This window comes from Rutidosis leptorrhynchoides, chromosome 7 (genome assembly GCF_046630445.1).
Source record: "Rutidosis leptorrhynchoides isolate AG116_Rl617_1_P2 chromosome 7, CSIRO_AGI_Rlap_v1, whole genome shotgun sequence".
NCBI classification, from domain to species: domain Eukaryota; kingdom Viridiplantae; phylum Streptophyta; class Magnoliopsida; order Asterales; family Asteraceae; genus Rutidosis; species Rutidosis leptorrhynchoides.
Genome location: NC_092339.1, coordinates 376,200,233 through 376,206,322, shown reverse-complemented (window position 1 = coordinate 376,206,322; position 6,090 = coordinate 376,200,233). Strand labels below are relative to the sequence as shown.

General features: G+C 31.5%; 1 long non-coding RNA gene across 9 annotated transcripts; it reads left to right on the top strand.

Moving 5' to 3' along the window:
- Positions 1 to 201: 201 nt before the first annotated feature.
- Positions 202 to 3,480, top strand: LOC139857062 (uncharacterized). Of its 9 annotated transcripts, none has more exons than XR_011762333.1 (7): positions 202 to 261; positions 769 to 1,164; positions 1,629 to 1,678; positions 1,771 to 1,895; positions 2,092 to 2,164; positions 2,275 to 3,100; positions 3,191 to 3,480. It is a non-coding gene; the product is annotated as an uncharacterized lncRNA (long non-coding RNA). The 9 variants fall into 9 exon arrangements; XR_011762331.1 differs by having other exon boundaries at positions 208 to 504; XR_011762330.1 differs by having other exon boundaries at positions 208 to 678.
- The last annotated feature ends 2,610 nt before the right edge of the window (positions 3,481 to 6,090 follow it).

The window sequence follows — 6,090 nt, the reverse complement described above, 5'->3', positions numbered from 1 at the left end:
ATATATGTCATCATATAGTTTTTACAAGTTTTAACGTTCGTGAATCACCGGTCAACTTGGGTGGTCAATTGTCTATATGAAACATATTTCAATTAATCAAGTCTTAACAAGTTTGATTGCTTAACATGTTGGAAACATTTAATCATGTAAATATCAATCTCAATTAATATATATAAACATGGAAAAGTTCGGGTCACTACAAAAAGACACAAGTGGCACTTCATCATCCGCACCCCCAAACCAAAGCACCCAAGCAAAATGGTATCTCTCATTCAATCAGGTCAAAATAACTCTCTTTTTCCCTGCATATGATTCACATATGCAAATACTTGGCTTAGATGTCTGGTCTCACTTAATTCTAATAGTAACATATAGTGATTGTTGTGTTATATAACATACAATTGAAATTGATGAGATATGAACCTGAAAAAAAACATTGTATGTTGGAGTTGACATTCAATTATGGTGTCACTCAATACGATACTGGTGACCGCCTATGCTCAGGTAACATATGTTTGGATATCCTTGAGGTAACATGTTTGACTTGAAATAAGATTTTTTTTTTTTGGGTAATTAAATCGAAAAATTGATCCCGCAAGATCAGGGTGAATATATCATTGAGGTTGGTGGTTTAACTTGAATGAACATCATCGAAAAGAATCCAGTTGATTTCTAGAGGTTAATTGAATGTTATCATGTGATTAATGATTTTAGTTTAATTACTTGATATCTACATATGTCTTTGTGATTCCTTTAGCTTTTTGGCAGGCTGAAAAAAGTAGAAGAAAAATGGTGATAGAGAACCTATGACAGGGTCTGTTAGTGTCAGCGAATCTATCCCATGTGTTGTTGAGCCTCTCTTAGACAAGTGGGTTGATGTAGTTTGTTGCGGTCTAATAATTATTTGATTCGGCCTTCTACTACCAAGGTGATTCGAACTCTTTGTGTCCCTAGCCTGTCCATGGATAATGAGAAACAATGGATCATATTTATGTTCATATAAATTATTCATCTATCATAAACATTAGTCAGTTGGACGGATTCATCGATTCACCAAACCAACAACAACGTTTTAAAGTAACGGTGGTTCACTGGTGGTCAAACAATAGCGTCATCGTCAGTCAAATGCTGCTGATCTCAAACATATATCAAACACAGTCGAAGGTTTGATTTTGTATACCTAAAAACTTTGAAGTTGATGTTCGTTCATTGTAATATTGTAATATTGGAATTATACCTGATTTTGATCATTTTTTTGTTGCTACAAACGGCGTGTTTAATTATCAGATGGTTGCTATATAATTTGTTCTCTTTCTATTTTGTTATATTTTGTATTTTCAATAAAATTTCTAAATTGGGTAATTTTATTTGTAAGTTGCGTAGCTCACTTTGGCTTCAGTTCAAACCTCATCAGATAATTCTTCTAATGATGACCTGCCCTAAGAGTTTACCCATTTAGACCCACCTAAATGGGCAACCTGTCTCTATTTTCCCATTATTAGGGAATTGTATAACCTAAATTTGACGTGTAGCATAAGTGGGTTGAATTAACCACTTATATATCTACTGATCTCGACTCTTGTGATTACATCTGTATATTTATATTGACTTTATTTTCTTATTTGCAGATGTCGTCCAACAGTTGATGGAGCTGTTCTAGAGCGTTGCATAAAATATGGTAATTCAATTACTATGTAACTATGTGTCACTTAAATGAAAATATACCAATCATTTTAGTCGAGTTTAATGTAAGAGTTATTTTCATTGTAGGCTCTTTGGTTAATTGTGATGACTCATTCGTTTATTTACATGAGATGCGTTTCATGATTTTTTTTTCACGTTCCTGAATTTCAAATGCTGCAGATGTAAGTTTCCTGTTGTTGCTAAAATCAAAGGTACATCACAATTTTTTATTTTCAAGCTATTTTTCTTGATTAAAGTTTTGTCTGTACTCCCAGGGTGATATCTAGATTTTAGGTAGGACCTGATATTGAGGATGTATGGGGTTTTGTTGAAAGCCACTGTAAACCTAATATTTGATTCATTTTAGTTTTACTAATGATGTATTATCTTAATTTTCTACAACGCCAGTACCGTTTATACGCCGCCACCTGGTGGTACACAGAGCGCTCTTGGTTCTCAGCCGCCAAGGTTTTACAATGAGGTTAGTTGCTTTTGGCTCAATATATCTATAGATTCTAGATAATAAGAGAGTATTGTATGAATAAAGTAATGATATGCTTATGAGTTTTTTGATGTGTTGGTATGTTGCAGAATCCATCTTAACAGGTGATGGTAAAACCGGCAATTAGCTCACATACAGAAAAGGCTGTTCGCATGTCACCAACAGTCATAATAGCCAAAACTGAGATTTCTAAAGTGAAAAAGTAGCTGGAGAAGGTGATACATCTGGTCAGCCTCATAAAAAGACGGTTGTTGAATTAGAAACAAACGCATCAGTTAATAGGTCTGGCTCATTCAAAGAGGAACCGAAACATTCCAGTGAAAAAGTGCACTCAAATCAAGTACATAAGGTATTCCTATGTTAATACATTTATTGGCAGGTCAATTATCCTAAGTGTTTATCACTATTATTTTTATACACAGATTGGTGTGCAATCGCCTTTAACTTTATCGGTTAACAATGAACAAGTTCAAGAACTTGATCAAAGTCATGATTGTACTATCTTAGATTTAACCGTTGCACAACAAAAAAAACCTTTAAACGACATTGATGACAAATCACCTACATCGTCAAGGTTTAAAATTAAGACAAATCATTGCATTGCTTTACACATTTGTTAGCCTTTTGGTGACTGTAGAACTAAACGGTTTGCCGTAAGGTGTCAAATTATTTTTTATTTTAAAGGAACATACTTTCCTTGAACTTTTAATTTTTATTTAGTGGGTTGAAATTGACACCTCTGTGACTCGGTCATATTCATGGCTAAGATTTTTTTTCCAAATGGGTTGAAATTGCCACCCTCGATAATTAGTTCATATTCATGGTTTGACCTTCTAGCTACTATAGTTTGACTTTTAGTTTGCCGGAAGATACTTTCTAAACCTGGGCTGCTATCTTCTAATGTATGCATTTACTGTAAGTGCAAAGTTTCAGAATTTACTCTCATGTTTATACAGATCCTATACTTCAATATTTATTTAATGTTTTCTATTTGTTGTTTTGTAGTCAAACAAAGATGCCTTTGAAGATGTCAAAGAAATTGAAGGGTGTGTATGAAATGATAAATCACATTTATAAATGGGTAAAGATGTGTACAAGATGAAAGCTCAGTTGTTATAATCTATATGGTATAATATGCTATATAGAATGTTATATATGTCTTGCAACATTTTTTGTTCCATTTTATTTGTCAAACTACTGCAAGTTTTAAAATATATTTCATGAATAGATGTATAATGATCGCAACTAGAACGTGCCAGATAATGTTTTGAACAAATTATGTACAATGTGTAAGAACGTCCTTCAGTTTTAAAAATGTTTACTTATAGAGACTATTGTATACACTTGATACTTTTAAATTGTGGTAGCTTAGTGCTGGATACTATGAAAAGTGCAATATAGTAATATGTACTATCCCACAAGAGTATTTTGACACTTTCCGTATAATATCGTTATTTCATATATAATTTTAAAAACAAATACTGTTTGCGAAAGATCCCCGTGCAACACACGGGCTCATAAATCTAGTTAAATATATATTTTGTGATTTCGAATCTATTTAGTAAATGACTAATTTCACTTAATTATCATTCGATGGATATTACATGAGTAAAATACGAACTAATATTATTTTAAAATAAACAGTGATCCGAAAATGAGTTCTATAAATTTTAGGCTTATTAAAAATGTATTTAGGAACTATTTGTTAAGTTTTAACATTTTTTATATTTCTCCCATAAATGAGAGGGACAGTTGATGTAATTTTTATTTATTGAATTAATGATTAAATTTTATACCATAATGACCAAAATAATTAAACATAATTAATTTAAAAATTTGGAATTTTTTTGAAGACTTTTATCCGCCACTGATTTGATCAACGGAGCACGATATGGCAGTCCGTGAAAAGGTGTCGGCACATTAATCCAAATCAATGGCTGCTTTACTTGCTTTACTGTTCTAAATTGCAAATCATTCACCTGTTTCTTAACTTTTGATTCATTTGATAATATTACTTTATCTTAGTATTATATGTAATATATATTTATATAGATATAGGCGTACGTAGCTGAATATATATGTTCTATATTTAACACACCAATTTGACACATATCAATCTATCAATATATCTATCCATCTAAACTTTATCTATATAAGTGTGGATATGGATTAATGTATCACCACCACTGCCACTTTTAATTTCTTCTTGATCTTCTTTTTTTTCTTCTTTTTTTTCTTTCACGAACCCACTATGACCTCTAAATTCCTCCTTCGTGAATTCACTTCTCTTTACATGATCGTAACCATAACCGGTACCCTATTTTGGTTCGAATACACGCCACTTTTGGCCATCTTACCATCCTCAACTTTACAACCACCTTTATCATTTAAACAACCAACCACCTTCACCATCGGCTCACTTACATCGCCACCATCGAACCACCATAGTAACCACCACCACGGCCGCCATACACCACCTTCACTACTTGTCAACCAACAACTACCATCATTATTTACTGCTGATTCGAGCAACACCAAAACACGACCCATCGACCACCGGAGTCACACCTGCCGCCACCATCATCTTCTAATACCACCACAACCTATCATAAACCACCAAAGTTGTTGCTGCGTTTCTTCTTTTTGTTTTTATTTCTATAAACCGAAAGCCATTACAACACCATTAAAACACATGAATCGCCTTCGGTCACAACCGCCATCAACCATCCCTACCATCGACACCCTCACCTCCATCTTTAACCAAAACCGAACCCATCCAGTCCATCGTAAACTACCAATGGCTACTGCTTCGTTATCATTTTTTTTAGTCGATGTACAAGGAAAATGAAAATGGTGAAATGGAGTGAAGGACGATGAGATGATCGTAGAGATAAACGATGATGATGTTAGATGAACTTGGTGATGATAAATATGATGGTGATTCACGATATAAATGATGATGATGATGAAGGTAAAATAAAGATAACTATACGTAAATAATGGATGATAGATTGATGATGATGATTGCAGTAATGTTCTTTGATGGTGATGCATTTAAAAAAAATGTTAAACAGTCAGGGAGGTGTTAAATAAATTAATACGCGAATTAATACAAGAATAATTTCAACAGATCTGTGGTCTGGGACGGAGTCATTGAACGAGAGGTCTTGGGTTCGATACTAGGCTGGGACACATTTTTTTTCAAATAAAATTTGATAGCTAGCAGGCTTGGGCCTGTTGTTGGGCTGGAACTTCATGTTAGATTTACACATGTATTGAAAATAATGGACCTTTAAGCCCACATGTTTCTTAAATAGGTATGATTATTATCAATTATTAATATTTATTATTATTAATTTTATTATTATTATTATTATTATTATTATTATTATTATTATTATTATTATTATTATTATTATTATTATTATTATTATTATAACTATCATTATCATTAATATTATTTTTGTTATTAACATTAATTATTATCAAGTATTATTATTAAGCATTATTAAAATTAAGAGTTATTATCAAAACTATAATTTTTATTATAAACACAATACAACTTTTTATTTTAATATCATTATTGTTAAAATTATCATTTTTACTAAAACTATATTTTTATTAAAAATAACATCATTAATAAAACTATCATTTTTATTTATTATTTTGGAATTGACATTAGTGATATCATTATTATTAACATTATAAAGAGATTACAACTTTTTAATTACGAGTATTAATATTATTTTACCAACTAACAATTAGTACATAACACTAAATTTAAAACATATAACATATAAGTTATTAAAATAACAAGTATATCACTAATAATATAAATTCGTTCGATTACCATATTATGTGTTAATATATATATAAATGATATATGTTCGTGAATCTGAGGCCAA